This window comes from Orbicella franksi, chromosome 8 (assembly GCF_964199315.1).
Source record: "Orbicella franksi chromosome 8, jaOrbFran1.1, whole genome shotgun sequence".
NCBI classification, from domain to species: Eukaryota; Metazoa; Cnidaria; class Anthozoa; order Scleractinia; family Merulinidae; genus Orbicella; species Orbicella franksi.
In genome coordinates, this window is record NC_138152.1 from 21603642 (window position 1) to 21624471 (window position 20830).

Genomic DNA, 20830 nt, shown 5'->3' on the forward strand with positions numbered 1-20830 from the left:
TGACTGGTCTTGCAAAGTCCAAAAGAAATTATTAGTCAGAAATATTTCCCGCCAAATGTTTAGCGATTCCGACTTTCTGCGATTGTTAGTCATGATTTCATCAAAAATCTGCAAAAAATAGTTCTTTGGACTACAGAATGGAATATTTAAACTGAAAAACCGTTATTAACCTATGTAAATATTTCAAACTCACCAAATTCTTATCATTATCTAGGCTGAATATTCCCTCGAAAACTCGTCGCGCAGAATGCCTGAACATAAATTATTATTCATAACGTAGCCGGCGAAGCGGTAAATTTGAATGCGAACGAATGTTCAATAGGTCAGAAAAAAAGAAGGAAGGTTCCAAATTGGCCAAGTTGGGTTCACAAAAATCGCTTGTGTGATTTCCTCTATTGTAACACAGACTTCGGCAAACGGAATTTAGAAGATTAATGATTAAACAACTATTTGCGCTTAAACCAAAGGAGATTTAGAAAGTATAAAAAACTAGCAAAACCGGAGTTTTTTAGTGCGCGGGCCGTTTTCAACATCGATTTATTGAAAATCCAAAGTGCCTTGCAGTATTCGGCATGCGGCAAATGGACGATGGATCTTTTCTTAAACAAAATTCGTTTTAAGTTTGGTAATTGGTGAACAACAATCACTCTTCCGTTCAGTTTGAATACTGCCTGGTCAAGTCGCGTTTTAAAACGGCGCGTCCCAGGCAAGCGAGCCATTGTATTTAGCTCAGGACAGAATAACAATGGCTGTCAAAACTAACAATGGCCATTCAAGAAAACCATTCAGTTGTAAATTTCCTTTTTGCAGCAAATTTCAAAACTGGTCTCCCAGCTGAGTTATTAGCCCCCAAATAAAACTATAAGAGTATAAGAAGAGAATAACGGACGACCAATACTGCAACACGCGTAACCAAACAACTATAGTTAGACTCAATCGCTTTTAAAGTACGGAAATGTTTAAAAAAAATGTTTTAACTCTACGGGCTAGAAAGCCGTGGATAATTTTCGAAGTTTTTCTAACACCATCGGCCATCGATCTATCACGAACTTTGTTTGACTCCCGTATCTATGCCAGCGTAACAAGTGAATAACGAACAACACTGAAACACTCGTAAGCAAACAAATATATTTAGACTCAATTGTTCTTTAACTGCGCAAATGTTTGACAAAAAGGTTTTACAGTCCGTCGATGGGTTTCAAAGTTTTTTAACGTCACGCTACATGAAAAACAAAGTGGATCCTCAGTTCGCCAGTCTTTTTTGCTGTTGAGTAGAACGAAAAGCAAGTAAATATTAGTGAGCGAAGCTTTATCCTAAATTCAATTTTGGAACTTCTACAAGCCCCTTGTTTACAACGATTGATTTCTCGTTTTCGGAGGCCGTGACTCAAACTGAAACGACAGGACTCTTACTCATAGGTTTCTTCTTGTTCTTTCGGATCAGAAAAATCGCCTAGCAGGTGCAGGTGGTGGATCAGTTTCTCTTCAGTTATTGGCGTGCAAACGAAAAGGTCGAGGAAAGACTATGACTGATAAGGTGGTGTCTATTTGGCGCAGCGGAAAGTTAAAAATAAGGAAATACAGGTTACGACAAAACTTCCCTGTTATCCGGCCCACGGAAGGATTATAAACGACAGACGACTGGAATAAACATTTCAATACTTCTAATCGTTGCTAGGTCTCGATTGCCAGTGCAAATCTTTCTTGCGTTTAATGTTGCCGTTTGTATCGTCGCAGTTTAGTACAGCTTCTTGTTCTCCACTCTGAAACTTTTACTTTCAACAAAAGTAATTTAATGTTGCCCTGTCAATAATCCCCACAAAACCCTTTCGATGCAACAAAATTACATCCATATTAGTGTTGATAATTTCTTGTTAATTTTGCTGCTATTTTTGACAACTATTTGAGAGTTCATAAAGAACGAGACTGCATGTTTGTGATTCAGAGCGTAAATTAAATTACTCTGTGCACGCAACTGATTTGCTCTGGAGATTAACGGAGGTAGTTTTGAGGTGGTTCATGAAAAAAAAAAAAATCTTGTGGAGGCAAGTTAATTTTCATCACATTCTAATTTACTACGATCAAACGAACGAATATTTACAACTTAAGTATCCGCAATAACAGGTACAACGAAGCACGGGTGGATCAAATGATCCCAACTAGAAGAAGCAACAGAAAACAAGCAATATTGCAGGAAAGACACACACACAAAAAAGTGCTATATGTAGTTTGACCGCGAAAAAGCTGCTGATCTGTTCACAAAAGGGAGGTTTTGGTTCTCTTTTCTGGACCGTCGCGAGCTTGCGTGGCTTGCCTTCGTTTACGGTTTGCCGCGTCCTTAGCCTTCTTCAACCAATTTTCCTCCTCGGAACCAGAGGCAAATTCATCAGAGACGTATTCGTCCATTCCTCTCCAACCGTCGACACTCTTACAGTGCTCTTATCGGCTATTCGGATCAGCTTTTGGAGCTTACGGATCAATTCCTTGCCTTCGACATTGAACTTACTCAGAACTTTGTTTCCAGGAGCATTTGCAAAGCTTAATCTAAATTTAAGTCGTTTTGGGCATTATGTTCAAACTACTTCTGATTACCTTTGAATTTCATGAGAGTAACCTGCTTGTCTGCCACCTTCGATTTCGACTCGATCTGTTTACTATTCTCATCCAGTTTAACTTCAAGATAGCTTTTGAACATAGAGAAGACTTCGTTAATGACAGGCGAATCTTCGGGATTAGAAGTAACAGCAACACTAGGTTCTGTAACGCTAGGTATTCCCAAACGTCGTGCTATACTCGTGTAAAATAGAGAACTTGACCGGCTACAAGGATAATAAGTATAGGGTTGCAAGCGAGAGAAATCCAACGGAACTGCCGTAAAGTACATAGAAAGAAACGACCAATCACGACCTCGCAATGAGCGTTCTCCGACATGTACACCTAACACAGAAAATTCAGTGCGGAATGTGACGCCAGCGGAAAATGTCTTTAACGCTACCAAAATGTAGTTGTCTCCTTGTAAGATAAATGGATGGTAACTCAAGAATGTCTACATAAACAAGATGGCTCAAATGATCTGAATGTCAAGAATAGAACGAAATAAGTGTATGTTATTTGCCGGCTTGGAGGTCCGTATAGTGAAAACTGTGGCCGAGGTCTTGAAAATGCTGCCCGAGGCCAGCCGAGGGCGGCATTTTCAAGACCGAGGTCGTAGTTTTTCACTATACGGACCGACTCTAAGCCGGCAAATATCATTTTCCTTTTTTTTCCTGCGGTAAATTGGCTTGCAAATGATTTGTTTACGCAAGTTTGTCATTGGCTCACGTGCCCTCAATAAACCATCGTAAAAAATCTAACGAGCGAACGAGCGAGGAACTCAGATACTAGAGAAAGAAAGATGTATAATGGAACAGATTTATTTCGAACTACTCTATGTTAGATGCACCTAGTTCACCAGTTACGTTCTCCAAATTTTTTTTTTTTTTTCCCGGTGTGAAATTTCGTACAAAGTTTGAAGTTGTAATACAAAAACAATTTCTATCAGTCTTTCGGAATCACTCGAAATCAGACTTTTCTACCGTCAATTGAGTGGCAGAAAGCGAGGAAATCCGTTAAGTGTATTCCACAGAAATTATCTTAAATACAGCAACCATCAGAGAGGTAAGCTCGACTGCAATTGACTTTTGTTTTGCTTAAAGTTGTGGGGCAAGAGAAACACAGGAGACACAGGATTGCGCGCCATTACAGCGCCGAGCTACAAACAACCAGAAAAATTCTCACAACTTTAAAATATTCAACCGAATTTACTTAAAGTGACCTTCCTTGCCATTTAAAAATGAATAGAGATAAACTTACGTTAAGTAATCGTCGGTGGAAGTGTAAAAAGGGCAAAGGTGGACCATTACCGCTGGTTCATTCACGAAAATTGATCAACACGACGACGTCGCCCGCGCCATTTCCTGGCGTCATCGTGACCGTGGTCAGAGATAGGAAAATGCGGACTGCGCTAAGAACCAATCAGATTGCAGGATTCGTTACCGCGCCCTCTTGGGAAAAAATAATAAAATGTTACCTTTGAAAGAGAAACGATATTTGTTCAGAAAGAGATATATGTTATTTGCCGACCCTGAGCCGGTAAATAACATGTGAATTTTTTTTTCCTGCAGTAAATTGGTTTTACATATTTACTTACAGTGACTTTCCTTGCCATTTTAAAGTGAACAGAGATAAACTTGCGTTGACTAATCGTCGATAGATGTGTAAAAAAAGGCTAAAGATTGACAATTACCGCTAGCTTTTAGGAGCGAAATTTAAGCAGCGAGGAAAAAATCCGGCCCGCGGGCTGTATCGTGAAAAGCTGGACCGGTCAGGTGCGTATGATTAGCCAATCAAATTCGACGATTTAGGATTCCGGCCCGCTCAGACGCTTGAGAAAAAAATAAGTTTTTTTATCATTTTTCCTCAGAATGAACAATTTGAACTCTCGTTCTCTGCCCAACACTTAAATAAACGCATAACTGAACACCGTTATTCAGCCATCGGGAAACACCTTGAAACACAGCATGGGAACAACAGAAGAAAGGCTGACCACCTTTTCAAAGTTCTGAGGAAATGTAACAGCAAGTTCGATTGCTAAGTCTACGAGATGCTGTACATAAAGGATCGACATCAAGCGTTCTCTTAACACGCAAACCGACTCCGCTCGCGCCAAACTGTTTACGTGACACTTTCGTACACTTTTTTTGTATTGTTTTTCCTACCTTGGAAATTATACGCATAGAACCCGCAAATATTTTATGTATTGATTATATTTTATATACGCATAGTACACGTTATACTTTGTCACTTTTTACCTTAATAATGGAATAACGTAGCGCCGAAACCTTGTTCGTATTTTAAATGTGTTTTACAAATTTTTAGCGTTAAACTTCTTGTTTTACTTGATAGCAAAAATTACCAGCGAACTAAGGATCCACTTTCTTTTTCCGCGTAGCGTGACGTTAAAAACTAGAATTTTTGAGGGAAAAGTTTATCCCAGATAATGATAAGGATTTGGCGAGTTCGAAATATTTACATAGTAAGAAAACGATGTTACAGCTAAAATATGCTATTCTGCTTCCCAACTAACTATTTTGGCAGATCTTTCAGTAAATCAAGGCTAACAATAGCAGAAAGTGGGGATAGAGTGATATTCTTCGCTAAAAATTTTGGCGGGAAATGATTCTCGCTAATGATTTTTTTGGGGACTTTGCAGGACCAGTTACTCCGATTTACCTCAAATTTTTAACAATTTTAACTAAACTGCATAGTGATGGCAGTGTAAATGACTGTCAAAAAAATATCGTTTCTGTAGAAATAAAATACCGCACTTTTGAAAAACGAGTCGCTGAAAATGGCTAAAATTGAGTCACGCCCATTAACGATTCAGCGGCGATATATGGCACCTTAAGAAAACCGTAGAATTAAAGCGAAAGACCTCAAATATATCTCAGTCAACCAATAAAGGGACAAATATTATCGCAAAAAATGACTTTCAGGAATTTCTGAAAATGGCTAAAATTTGAGTCACGCCCACGGAACGATTCAGCGGCGATATATGGCACCTAAAAAAAAAACCGTAGAATTAAAGCGAAAGGCCTCAAATATATCTCAGTCAACCAATAAGGGGACAAGTATCGCAAAAAAATAAGACTTTCTGGAATTTGTGAGAAGCATCTCTTAGCCTCACCTAAAGTTGCAGGAAATTTCGGCCATTTTAGACCGCTTACTAGGCCAAAATTATGATGTGGTGATATCTCGAAGAAAAACGATCACCTTCCTCGGCAAATGCTATGGTTGTTAATCTTTTCGGATAACTTTTATATTGTGAAAATTAAGATGAAGGTAAACAGCCGACCTCAATCTTTTCCTGCTGCCCGGTTTTCTCTGACAACGACACTTAACTGAGATACGAAACTTCACCTCTTCAACTAACGCCATTTTCGTCTATAGGAGTACGTTAATTAGCAAGACGAAAGTCATATTTTAAATAAAATTTGCCCATTTGTCCTTTAGACTTTGAAGGAAGTAAAAGACAAGTAAAGAGTAATATCTTTAGCTGAATACATTTCAGTAGAAATGGTGGTATATTTTCAATATCTTTGCAAGAGGTGTATATGATGTGTGCCTATATGATAAGTGAAGCCTTGGAGCTGACTGACTTATAGCTGCCGGACTTTACCACGGTTTATATAGCATGAAGCGGCTAGGAGTATTTCTACTCTTCCTGGACGGGAAGCTAGTCCATCGGAGGTCACTCCGCCGCAATTTGGCAGCTTTTCCAACAATTCGCCGGTACCCATTTATATTCCTGGGTGGAGAGAGGCACTGTGAGAGTTAAGTGTCTTGCCCAAAAAAACAACACAGTGTCCCCGGCCAGGGCTCGAACCAGGCCAACTCGATCGGGGAGAGCGCACTATTCATGAGGCCTCCGCTCCTCTATTTACATGATAAGTTGAGATTTAAATAAAACAAACTAGACGCTTTGCTGCGTGTACCCAGGCAGTCGTTATACTGAGAAGCAATAGCTATATTGCAATCGAGCTAAATGTTCTGCATTTGAAGTTGTACTTTTGATTGCATTTCTTGGAATCGATTAATAGCTTATTACTCGTTTGCAAGTCTTTAGGGTGTGAAATGAGTCAAGGTCTTTATATCAACCTATAAACGTTTCAGTCTATTTTCCTTAGTCTTTGTCGTTGTTATTTGCGTTTCTCAAGCAAGCGAGACATTGATGTGCAGAGAGCAGAGACATTGATGTGCAGAGAGCAGAGAGCTGGGTAGTCTAAGGCCCAGTTAACATACAGCCAGTCAGTTTCCCATACGCACCCCTCATCAGACAGGGAAGCATCCGTAAGCACTGCTGTAGGGAGTTCTGGGGTTGCTGAGGGGAACAATGTTTTACAGTTGTGTCCAGGTAAGAGGGAGGTCCACCACAGGAGGTCAGCTTTGGCGCATAGGTTTAAATAAACACGGTGGTGCGGGCGTTTAACAGCATTTGCCAAGGTGATAAGACGCCTGAGAAACGTGCGGCCCCCTCGAACAACACGTGCTGCCCAATTGAGCTTGCCAATGAGTCGTTGGAGGTGAAGCTTGGAGCATTTACGTTTTGAACTGGTTTCCTTGAGAACGAATAACAACTCAGATACACGATCCTCTGGGAGGCGGAGTTCACACTTAACAGTGTCAATTTCAACTCCCAGAAAAACCAGACATTGGGCTGGGAAGACAACTTTTGTCCAGTTGACAGTGAAGCCAAGAGACTCTAGTAAGTTTAGTAGAATGTCAAAAGCTGCTTTGCACTGAAGCTGAGTTGGTTCAATGATGAGGAAGTCGTCCAGGTACGCCAACACAGTATACCCTCTTCGGGCCATCATTCGACAGACTGATTGTGTAAGGCGATGAAAAATCATTGGGGTGAGAACCAACACTTCTGTAAGCGTGTTTTAAGTCAACTTTTGCCAACCAACAACCTGGTTGACAGAGGTTTGCTGCATCATCAACAGTAACATACTTGTAATGTTCTACATCCATGTATGAGTTGGCATTTGCCATTAACGGTCGGCTGCAGTCCATGATCATCCGTAATTCATTCGAGTCCTTTTTAGGTATAGCCCCAAGTGCATTAACGATTATGGGCATGTGGGACTTGTCTGCTACAGCAAAATGGTCTTCTTAAAGACCCTTAACCAGTTGCGCTTCAATTTGATCTTTAGCTCCAGGTCGTAGAGCAGATTTATTGTTGTGTGTAAAGGCATGTGACACCGTTGAATCAGGAGCGATTAGCTGAAATCCATTTTTAACACCATCGAGAATAAATTTCATGTCCGGGTCATTTGATAGTTCTGCTGTCCAGGTCCCAAAAATGTGGAGACCTTGGCTGCTTGGAGCTGCTGCATAGATTCCAAAAAGGCCCCTGCTTTAATAGGTAAACTTTCCCCACACTCTGCGGGACAGCATGTCATTAAGGCGCGATCGGTCCCTGCATGTAACAATGTGGTCGAGATATCTCCTGCTAGTTCTGCCGTTAAAGTACAATTTGGAGAGATCTCTGCAGTTGAGTGTGGGTTCAGTATTGGGGGTCTTGAGCAGTAGCAGACTGGTGTTGCCATTGTGGGTGGGTTCCCAAACATTGTGGTTTGATGCAAACATGATCATATCTACAGGAGGAGCCAAAGCGGCAACCTTCACGCCGTTGGAATTCAAAGCAAACCTGCTTCCCTGTTGCTTGGTTTATGACTGGGCTTTGCGAAGAGGTGGGCGTGTGGATGTGGGAGTCGATGGATCTGGTCTGTGAAGCGTTTGATGGGATATGAATTGGCTGTCAGATCCCCATTTACAGCTTGTGGCAAATTGCATTTTGCGGTACAAATCATCGTACTGCATCACTTTTGGCAAAGGGTAACACTTCGCTAGTTCAGAAATTTTTGAACTGTACACAATATAATCGAGAATTTCCTGGGTGGACGAAAGAAGTCCATCTTTCATGAGAGTATGCATAATGCGAAAGTTAGCCGCTGACCACTGTGGGAATGAAATTTTGTCAAGGGATAGCTTCTTTTCTTGAGAGGATTTTAACACAATTCTAGCATCACCAGAGGTTCCAAGCACGGTCTCCTTATCCTCCTGCAGAACGGTGGGGAGGGAACTAATGAAATCAGGTATAAGTAAAGGACGTTTACCTCTTGAAATAGTGGGCTCTAACAGCTGTTGAGCTGGATCCTAATCCTCTTTAGTTAAACCCAGTAAAACTGGATCTCCCAAAGAGTCCATGAGAGATTTAAGCTCCGATTGAACGGTAGGATCTTGCTGAAGGCTTTTTAAGGTTGGTTTTGCGATAGGATTATCATTAGGCGTTGTTGTGATCGTCGTCGCCATCTTGGGGGCACTGGGCTACGCTGAATCTTGCTGCAGCTTCAACAGGTCGAGTTTGGTACGAGTGAGGTCCAATTCAAGCTTCAAGTTCTGGTTTCGAAGATCTTCTACCCCTCTCTCTTGCTCTACAGTGGACTGCTCTGCTTTAAATTTTGTCGGAGAGAGGTCTTTGATCATGGACTCGACCTGACTCAGTTCACGTTCAACTGCTTCGCTCATCTGTTGCGGTGTTGATTCTGCTATGAAGCCGTCGATGTCGAAATCTTTCAGTTTAAGCGGAGGTTTTGTTCTCCTGCTGCTCTTTCTAGAAGCCATAGTGTAAACATCGAGACACGTATTGTAAAGAAGAACTCTAGAAAGAAACTTGCGTTGAGCGAAGCTACGTTGTGCACAAGCACATGGCGAATGAAGTACGTAGAGCGCATGTCAGAGAAAACTAGTACCAGTCCTCTCCCCCTTCCTCCGGAGTTAAATACAAATAAATGTTATTATTTTAGACATAATGGCGGTTTTCGCGGCTTAAAATGTTCAGAATTTCACGCTTCTTTACGAAAACAGAGTGGGCGTAAAAACAATCTTATGAAAACAAAACTTTGTACAAATATTATTTTATTCTTATACTTTGAAATCGTGTAATAAGTTTCTTGAAGTTTTGTTTGTAGCTTTTTAACGAAGGGTATTTGTACAGCCGCCATTTGTGTCTCCTGGCAAGGGACAAATAAAGGCCAACTTTGACTTGTATAAATGGCCTCTGGTATATATCATTTGGTCAAAATATCTACATTTAAGGAAACCTTCGGCGTTATTGCTTTTTTTCACTCGAAAAGTTATAGCTCTGGGAATTAAAATGTTCTCTCCGTCAGTAAAATAAAATGTTACGACATGTAAGCGAGTTCAATTTTATGCAAATCACAAGGTTATTCTTTGGAAGTCAACGGTTTAAAACAGGAAACAACGACTCACCGTTACTTACGTCCATTTTAACTTCCCAGTGTCCTTGTGAGCTGTTCTGTAAAATATTTCCAGTAAAACAGCGAGTATAAACGGCCATACAATTTGACAAGCTCGACAATGTCGACAATGTTTACATTTGAGATGAGACACTGAGTGGCACACACAGTCCTGGCTGTTTTCATCGTCTTGCTCAGTCGAGAGTCCTTTAAAAATATGATAGAATATACGCTTCAAACCGTAGTAAATTAGTTTCTCATATCCATATGCCTCATGTCGACTCATGAGTAAATAAATCAGTCCCCGAACACTGAATAAACAACTCGAATGACCTCTGAGGTCAGGAGGTCACGTGATATGTCGTTATGTTACTTTTCCCCGGTTTCACATTACACACGTAACGCCGTATTTTAGGACGTTCGCACGAAAATTTTCCAGTGGATAGATTTTTTCTTAATTTTTACAGCAGTCAAATAATGAGTTACTTGTGTCAGAAATACAAAAACAAAATGGGGGTCACCGACTTTGTTTCAGAGATAAAGCATGTAGAAAACTACCTGATTTTGAAAATTCAGCATTACAGGGGTTTATAGTAAAAAATATCGAATGTGAATCAAAGGAGGCAAATGATCTTACTGGATAACACCATTGCCTGTGGTTTTTTATAACAGCGACTATCCGGGCCAGATCTCCACACATCGTCAGTTACACGGACTAATATAAATAAGCGGCCCTTGGCAGTGAATGCGTGATTTAGAGGGCCGTCGATAAAATCAGAAACATGGAACATTCCGGAACATTCCGAAACATTGCATAATTATAATAATTATGAGAAAAATATCTAAAATAAAATTTTCAAAACTAATATAAACAAAAATAAACTGGTATCAGCTCGAAAATGAAAAGATGTTATTGGGGATAGGGGAGTCGGTAGTGGAGGGGTAGGAGGCGTTGGGTTTTCATTCAAGTGACTACAGTGAGTACAGACTCCTCTTCTTTGCCGCCAATTGCTTCACGTCGCTTTACAGCACTCTGCTTTTCAACACAAACATGGACGATTTGGACGATGAATGCCAGATAATTCATTGCGTCTTCTTTTTTGATCCCTGATTTCTTCAACATCTGAGGTGTTCGTCTAAGCATCATACAGTTGCTTGTTAAGTCAGTAGCCATAGTTTTGTCGCTGTTCGGTCTTCATGTTTCTATTCTATCATCGCCAGTTTTCGCGCCACTCCGCTAGGAACGTCTAACACTATGACCCACCAAGCCTTTCCGAAAGCACGAGTAACAAGCAAGTTATTATTACCTAGTAGTAATGAAAGATTAGGGCAGCGCGTTCACTCGCACGCGCGTACTTTGCATGCCTGGTCTACTCTGGTGGTGTTCGAATGTCTCGATAGAAAACTAGGTTTGATCGAATGCCAGATAACGATCTGCACTTGAAGTTGGACTAGCGATGAATAGATTATAGCCTGCGGTAAAAGTATTTCTAATTAATTAATTAAGTATTGACTTGTACTGGAAAAAACATTTTCCAGTTTTAGATCGCCAACACTTGTAATAAATATTTCTTGAGACAATAAAGTTTTGACCAGGGACCTTGCAAAACAGCGCGCGCGTCGCTAAATGTTTTTAAATTTTGTGTTTGTATTTGTTCACACTGTCATCAGAGCTCGAGCAGTCCGAACTAGTTTCGACAAGAACCTTAATGCCAAAGAGTTTCTATTTCTATCTCACGGAGAAACTATTTCTTCATGAGAAATCGTGTATACGCATATCTTTGTATTAACGCAATGAATTGAATAAAGACATCACACTCGTGTACCCATATTTTTAGGTCTGATTAAGGAGTTCGAACCCCGCCACCTTGGTTTTCTGAGAAGAACGAAATCTGGGAGTAAGGGACAGTCACGTAATTAAACTAATGGCGAACGACTGGAAGGAATGGATTACTCCACTTAGTTGCTAGCCTTCACTTATTGCAGTGACTTTCATTCGTCTTTCTTTTTTCCTTTTTTATTTTTTTATTTGGTTGTTTCTATTTTTATTTTCCGAGCTGATGCCACTTTATTTTCGTTTGATTTAATTCTTTAATTAGTTCCATGCTCCTGGTTTTATCGACGGCCGATTTAGAGGCACGAAAAGAACGAGCTGAAAACGCGAATCTCACGTGAAAAACATAAGCTTTGCTCTTGCTGCTCGTATATCATTAGCCTTTGCTAACTAAAACGGCACAGCCTGTTTTTCTGTGTTTTAGTCATTTCATTCACTTATGACGCTCAATTCTGTTGTTATGATTAGGTTTTAGAAGTAGTGCTAATCCACCCCACCCCACTCTCGAGAAAAGTAATTTTAAAAGTCGTGGCAGCTAATACTCCCAAAAGCAGAATGCAATCTGCATTTGTATTGAGAGGCACTAGCCCGCGAGCAGGCGTATATTGTAGAAGAGAAAGTAGGAAAGGAAAAAGGGAATTAGAAGTGCCACCATAGCCTGTTCGCCGTGAAAAAATCTACCTGGACATACTTAGAAAGCCATATTAGCATTAAAACGGATGAACTCTGTGCTGCTGTAACTGAGGATCATGTATTAAATGTTTGTTTAATTTTTCATGCTGCTCTTGACAGATATCGCAATAACTTTATAAGGAAGTGAACATGTTTGATTTGTATTAACAAGCGCATCTCAAAACTATTAAGATTACAACTTTAACAAGCAAATAATAAATGTCTGACACTTTTTTTGACGCCTTCAACGACACAGGCAAATATTGAACTTCCTCAAGATATATGATTGTAAAGTTTTACAGTAATCAAATGAGATGGAATGTCTTCAAATATGGCCCGGATAGGAAATTGAACGGTAAATTTGGAAAGAAAATCTTAAGCCATATATCAGACATTTGAGATTAGAAAAATAAAAGAATGAAACAAATGTAAGTAAGCCTTTATTTATAAATAAGCCCTTCAAGTCTTTATAACGAGAGTTTCCTTCTCCTAAATTCAGACCATCTATCAAACATCAACCGAACGTGATTTATAAGATACCCTGCGCCGATTGTGATTGGTGTTATGTAGGCAAAACTGGCCGGTGTGTTGAAACTCGTAAGAAAGAAAATATCAGGAATGTCAAAACATGTACCAATGGTCAAACATTGCGAAACATGCCTGGTCATTCGACCATTGCATAGATTTTGATAATTCTAGTGTCGTCGACAAAGGCTTTTTTCGCATTAGAAAAACTTTGGAGGCTTGGCACACCTCTGCTACGAAGCATGCTGGCAATAATTCTAAGCCGATTCCAAACCAGAATAGTATTCTTTTTTAAAATATAGTCACCTAATTTACACATTTTTACTTTTCTCTTGTTCTTCTTCTTATTTTTATCTCGCCTTTTATTGCATATATTTCATCATTCTCCATTCCATTTTTATCCGTCGAAGGTTGTAGATTGACAGCCGAAAGGTCATGTTCTTTTTAAAAATTTTTAGCCAGCAAACATTTTTATAGTAATTTTGATTTCGTTAAAGTTGTTTCAAAAACGCTCGACCGAGCAAGAGTCTTAACTTTCGCATTCCATTGTGGCGAGAAGAATGAGTGTTCTGAGAAGAGGATGATAGACCGGCTAGAAGTCAGTGAAACTAAACCTTAGCACCTTTTTACCCGTGACCCGCGCTGATTAGACAGTCCCGTTATCAACGGTCCACCGCAGGCAGTATGAACTTTTACCATTGTTATTTCCTAAATTTCTAGTTTTAGTTTGTTTAAGTATTTAATTACTCTTTCAATTCATTTTTAAATTTTATTTTATTTTTAATTTTTCTTTGCATATTTACTATTTTTTTTTTTTTTTTACTATTTTTAACACTCCGTACTCCGCACTCCGCGTTTTTGGAACAGCCTTCAGATAACGCCCTGTCATAAATATACACCGGTCATCACTTTTTTGAAATTAAAGTGCGTCATGTAGTCTAGCGTCTTTAAATGTTTTTGTTCTTGAGAAGCAAACACATAAATCGATAATTTATTGATGTTTCTTTGAAGTGCGTAGAAAGAAAGTAATTAGATTAACAAATCATCTGCACTTCCTGTATATAATCATGAAGATAATTCAAAAAAGAAACAAAATAAATTGGGGGAAAATGTTCAACAATAAGCTGGCGAAATTTCAGTCCATCGGTTGAGGGACTGCAAATTTGGAAATTAAATTAAAAGGTGGGCCTATCTTCGCTAAATTTTCGATCGGAATAAAAGCGAAAAGTTTTGTTTGTTTGTTTTTTGGTGGCGTCATCCTTGTAAAGCATTCTAACGCCTTAACGTCAATGTTAATTCATACCAGAAAGGGATCACCTTGCTCTAACAATAGTTGATTGGCAGGTAACGTGCGGCAGGACGAGCTAGTAGAGCCCTACAATTCGAAGAAAAAAACTTGAATAAATCAAGTGAAGACAAGAGAGAATCTACACTGCCTTCTTCTTTTACAAAACCATCGACATTACAAGCCTTTCCATAAACGTAGTCTAGTTCAGGGTCGCTGACACCGTTTTGCTTCGAATAGTCCATTTCGGCTGCTAAAATTAACAGCACTTTTTAGTTAAGTTTTGGTACAAACAAAGTTTACCATGAGGATGTGCAGCTGTGAAACAGTAAATTTAAAGAATAATTTTGTTTCAGTCGGGTGAGGTCAACGTCCAGCGCTCTGATCTACTCTGATTGGTTAAGTGAGAGCAAAGTGTACAGAGCAATTTTAGTCATGCAAAGAAAACTTATGTGTGTAACAGAAACCGTAATGACGCAACACTGTTCAATTGTCTTTCCTGTCAAAATTCGAAACATGTAAAGAACAGACGGAAAATATGCAATACTGATTGAGAAGCCTTTACGATTTCCTTCCATGCATACATTTCCTCTCAGGTCATGATTTGTTGTGGTTGAAAAGGTCCTTTTAAGAGCTAAGAAAATTTCCTTTGGAATGTGACGGGTAAACTCCAAATACCAAGGTCTCTTAATTCGCCGACGAGCTGACAGCCTCCTGTATATTAAATCCAACCATGTACAGGTCTCGTCTTTTAACTCTGCTCCTGTGTTGAGTGATGATTCACAGAAAATGGAAAAAGGATCTTTCTCTCGAGCACGTTGTTCGTAAAGACCTCTTAATCTTTTTGCCTCTTGTTTAACAAAGAAATGCGAAGTTTTCCCCCAGGTCACTGCATTTTATGAAACAATTGACAGCTGACTCAATAGCTTCTCTGTTTTGTCGCTTACCTCGTCATTAGATTCTTGTAGCTCTTCTGTGTCAACACGAGTCATTTCTTCGAGAACATCTTCAAATGGCACAGACGCCGCCGTTTTGAAATTTGTTTTCAATTTTTATGCGCGCGTCCGTTGATCCGAGAAGCAATCACTCCGGCATTTTTGTTGGCGTGTGTATCCAGGGTGATTGATTGGATACCGAATTTGTGACATGACATTCTTTGTACCTAATGAGCTGCATTTGATCTTGCAACTTTTATGCTCTCTTACACCGACTTGTTATACCAACTGATGGCTAAAATTGAGTTTACTAGTTCAACTAGGTTATCATATGGGGTACAACGAATCCGAAAATGTTAATTTTAGTGGCAGGTCATATCCAGCAAAAGTGACCACATACCTTTCTTACGAAATGCGCAGAAAAAGTGCAAAGTTGATTTGGACATCAAAGAATAGTATAAGAATTTGCAACAAATTCGTCAAAATATCTCACACAAAGACAAATGTAAGCGTAATAATGACAAAAACTTAGCTAAAATACCTTTTGAGGACATTGCTGATAGAGACGGACAAGACATGGTTGATATGGACAAGTTATATATCCATATAATTGACACATTAAACTGTTTCTTAATAGTTTCTTAGTAAGATCATCAATTTCAGCGATTGTCGCCTTTTAAAACGCTTGTTGTGTAAGATAAATTCGATATTAAGTCAGCGCGGACACTTTGTGACTCTCTGCCCTAATCTCCTATGTCTTGGGCTAAATATGGGTGGTGTCACAAATGAAAGAGATCCTGCAATTCCGGGATCTCAGAATTTTCTAGATCGAGAAACAACATGGAAAGGATCTTGTAAGATAGTTTTGTTTTCCCATTTTTATTTTTATTATTCTTGTTTTCTGTAAGGTTGTATCCTATATCAGGAAGGGAACCTCCTAGCACACACTCTTTAATTTCCCTTTTATCGCGCAATTGACACTGATTGTGATTATTTGTTGGTAGGGACTTGCACAACAATCAGTTGAAAGACTTACCTGAGGATATTTTCCGCTACAATACCGAGCTGCGGTACCTGTGAGTAGATCTCTTCGTGTAACTCTAGATTACCGTAACTAAATTCCGCAACTAGCCAATCAGAAGCTGTGTCTACTGTCCTGATATCCTGAGACATCAAGTCACTGTCCTGATATGGCTACAATATCAGTTCATTTGGCCAAATTTGGGTACGGTAAATACCTAATCGTTCCTTTCTGGTACGCTTTGGCGGCATATCAGGCTAGTTTGGTCTCGCCATGGGTATTTCGGCTGGACTACCTCTCGCAAAAGTACGAACCATGGTTCGGCCAAACTCACCTGGTATGCCGCTGCACGCAATTTAAGAAAGTAAGTAAAAGAATACTTTGGCAGGTAACAAGTCCGGCTGTTGAACGGCCACAGAACAAGCAACGGCGTGGAGTTCTGTATCCACTGCACTCGAAGATAAATTTAAACCTTTTTTTATCAACCACTAGATAGACGCGAGAATCCAAACTTTATTTTCACTAAGGTGGACGTCAGCGACGTTTTCTTCCTTTTAAAGTTTCGGTCTTGATAATTAAAATGCCACTCTTGTCTTCGAAGCAGTCTCCAATCGTTTTTCCAAGGTGTACTATCTATATATTTCTTTAATCTCTCGTATTCAATTTGGCGAAACTAAACTCTTTGGCTCTCTTAATTTTGTAATGTGTATTTTCTGTGAAGGTTGGACATAAATTACGACGTAGAAAACTAGTAGAGCCCTACAATTCGAAGAAAAAAACTCGAATAAATCAAGTGAAGACAAGAGAGAATCTACACTGCCTTCTTCTTTTACAAAACCATCGACATTACAAGCCTTTCCATAAACGTAGTCTAGTTCAGGGTCGCTGACACCGTTTTGCTTCGAATAGTCCATTTCGGCTGCTAAAATTAACAGCACTTTTTAGTTAAGTTTTGGTACAAACAAAGTTTACCATGAGGATGTGCAGCTGTGAAACAGTAAATTTAAAGAATAATTTTGTTTCAGTCGGGTGAGGTCAACGTCCAGCGCTCTGATCTACTCTGATTGGTTAAGTGAGAGCAAAGTGTACAGAGCAATTTTAGTCATGCAAAGAAAACTTATGTGTGTAACAGAAACCGTAATGACGCAACACTGTTCAATTGTCTTTCCTGTCAAAATTCGAAACATGTAAAGAACAGACGGAAAATATGCAATACTGATTGAGAAGCCTTTACGATTTCCTTCCATGCATACATTTCCTCTCAGGTCATGATTTGTTGTGGTTGAAAAGGTCCTTTTAAGAGCTAAGAAAATTTCCTTTGGAATGTGACGGGTAAACTCCAAATACCAAGGTCTCTTAATTCGCCGACGAGCTGACAGCCTCCTGTATATTAAATCCAACCATGTACAGGTCTCGTCTTTTAACTCTGCTCCTGTGTTGAGTGATGATTCACAGAAAATGGAAAAAGGATCTTTCTCTCGAGCACGTTGTTCGTAAAGACCTCTTAATCTTTTTGCCTCTTGTTTAACAAAGAAATGCGAAGTTTTCCCCCAGGTCACTGCATTTTATGAAACAATTGACAGCTGACTCAATAGCTTCTCTGTTTTGTCGCTTACCTCGTCATTAGATTCTTGTAGCTCTTCTGTGTCAACACGAGTCATTTCTTCGAGAACATCTTCAAATGGCACAGACGCCTCCGTTTTGAAATTTGTTTTCAATTTTTATGCGCGCGTCCGTTGATCCGAGATGCAATCACCCCGGCATTTTTGTTGCCGTGTTTGCTCAGGGTGATTGATTGGATACCGAATTTGTGACATGACATTCTTTGTACCTAATGAGCTGCATTTGATCTTGCAACTTTTATGCTCTCTTACACCGACTTGTTATACCAACTGATGGCTAAAATTGAGTTTACTAGTTCAACTAGGTTATCATATGGGGTACAACGAATCCAAAACTGTTAATTTTAGTGGCAGGTCATATTAAGCAAAAGTGACCACATACCTTTCTTACGAAATGCGCAGAATAAGTGCAAAGTTGGTTTTGGCATCAAAGAGTAGTATAGTAATTTCTAACAAATTCGACACAAAATGTGAGACAAAGACAAAGGTACGCGTAATAATCACAAAGACTTAGTTAAAATACGCTTTGAAGACATTGCTGATAAAGACGGACAAGACATAGTTGATATGGACAAGTTATATATCCATATAATTGACACATTAAACTGTTTCCAAATAGTTTCTTAGTAAGATCATCAATTTCTGCGATTGTCCCTTTTTAAGAGCTCCTGCCTGAGAGCATTGAGAATCGTGCGACAGCGACTATTTTGGCACATTGCTCATATTTTGCCTCAAGATACCCTTTGGTTAACTGTTTTCAAAAATCATAATTTTAAGTTCCAGCGCTTTTTCGTTTTTGAAAAAAATTGGAAAGTTTGAAAATGCGGTGAAAGTGCGTTTTCCGCCCAGTGGAATGCCCCAAATAACACGAAAAGACGAAGCGTTCGTAAAATCTTGAAATTCAATCAAGTACTGTTAGATTTTGCTCAGATATAGAATAGCTATTCCTCTTTACGGCTAAAGTTAAAAGATATGTCAAATGCTCTGTTATTTTAAGGTTTCAAGCCATTCAAAAAACATTTCCGGCAACCGGTTAACGAGAGGCAAAATATTGGCTATCTTTGACTGGATAAAACCCTCTTTGGTACCTAATTATTTCAGAATCTAACTCTACAGCTGAAAAGATTTCTCTTTTAACTGTTATTCTGCCAAATCTCAAGGTCGGACTCGAACTGGTTCCCTTTGAAAAAACCTGGAATCTACGAACAATGTTCAGCACATCTTTCAAAATATTTGTCTACATTTCGACGTAAAGAAAGACCGAAACCTCAATGTTCGCTGCTTGGTACATTTGAGCGACTGGATTATCGTTATTTCCGAGCAACTTACGAAATAAAACGCTAAAATATATATTTTTCGTGTGATTATTACCTTGAGATTTCAAGATAAGTTGTTGTGGGAAACTATTTTAAAATGACATGGCGACTTGCTATGTAAACATTGCGGAAATGGTCGTTTTTTCTCGGATGTATTTTCAACTTTATGAATGCATTTCAGAACTGTACGGGTCCGCAATTGATCCCAGACCGCAAATGATCCCCAAATTGGACCGCAAATGATCCCGGACCGGAAATGATCCCCGATAGGGACCGCAAATGATCCCGAGTGAAAAATACCGAATGGCATGGATGGTGGGATGGTGTGGATAGGCAATTGGCGTACGTGAATACCGATGTTTTTATTAAAGCCAGCTTACAATTATAATCAAGAGAAAATTACACTTACAACTTGTTTTTTTTTTTCATATTTTCGACTAAATTTTGTTGCTAACTACGATGTTATGAATATCACCACTCAACCATCAAAACGCGACTTGGCTTGCATTTCTTTGCAACTCTCAGTAAAATTATGATCAGTGCAGCATACGCTACATATCCTCCTTTGTTAAACACTGATATTTCGGTGTTATAGTTAAATCACATTTTATCAGCCACTAACGCCACTCGTCTAAAGTTTTAAACTAAAATCTAACCATGAAGCAACTATTAAGGAAGACGCTGTCACCTGAGTAGACCTACAAGCCTATCGCTTCATCACTCTGTGAAACATCTAGTGTATAGCACTGGAAATTTGAACAAATTTATTTTGTTATTTTTTCCTTGGTCGTGTTTTGGCTTTAATTCCTCCGAAATGACTACTTGAGTATTCTAAGAAGCCAAAATTCCAAGCTATAGTTATGAAGTTCAGCTTCATGACCAAGCAAGGCCAAGGCTTGCTCTTAGTTTTGACAAGTTAGCTGTTTGATAGATGTTTGATACTATCGCCCCCGCGATTTCGAGAATGTTTACAAGTATGTGTTTTTCTAAGAATTCTAATTCAATAGGTCAGGCATAAGAGGCGGTATATTTATATCTGTTTACAATTAGCGTGCTTCGTTTGGAAACCAGAGCATTTTGAATTTCAGGGTTATGGAGGTTGCGTGACACAAGGCTACTATCGAGTTTGTTGAAAAATATATACTTATCTCATGATTTTGAGCCTTTTTGGAAGTTAGAGCATCAGGAAAAGTGCTTATGTAAATGCTTGTTTGTTTAGTGCTGATAATCAGTCGCCTTGAAACCCAAAGTAAGTTCTAGATGTTTACACTATATTCCGGCTGCCATATTGGTGTACCAAGGATGTATACCAACGTGGCGTTTTCTTACTGGGCTCTGTAAATTTCTGGGAAACATTTACTACAAATTTTCGAAGTTTGGGGAAACGCGCAGGCCTAAAACTTGGAGAAGTGTCTTAATTAGTTATCTTCTATAGCGTACATCGCAATGTCTTAGCCCTTTCCATTGGTTGGTTTTCGATTTATTATTTTTTTTTATTGCGTGACAGTGAAAACGATCTGAACCGTTTGAAGAAAAAAAACAGCAACTGTGGAATTTTTTTTTTTTTTGTAAAATGATAAAACATGTTTTTTAGTTCATAATTTTTGTATATGTTCCCACCTTCCTCTGATATAAATCCATGCCATTCCTTATTTTTTGATCGGGATCATTTGCGGTCCAATGTGGGGATCATTTCCGGTCCGGGATCATTTGTGGTTCAATTTGGGTATCATTTGCGGTCCGGGATCATTTGCGGTCCT

The 20830-nt window shown here is 39.2% G+C and overlaps 1 protein-coding gene across 1 annotated transcript in view; it reads left to right on the plus strand.

Annotated features, from left to right (window-relative positions):
• The window catches only part of LOC145495443 (uncharacterized), a 132368-nt gene that overhangs the window by 42535 nt on the left and 69003 nt on the right, over nucleotides 1–20830 (plus strand). The window lies entirely within an intron of this gene.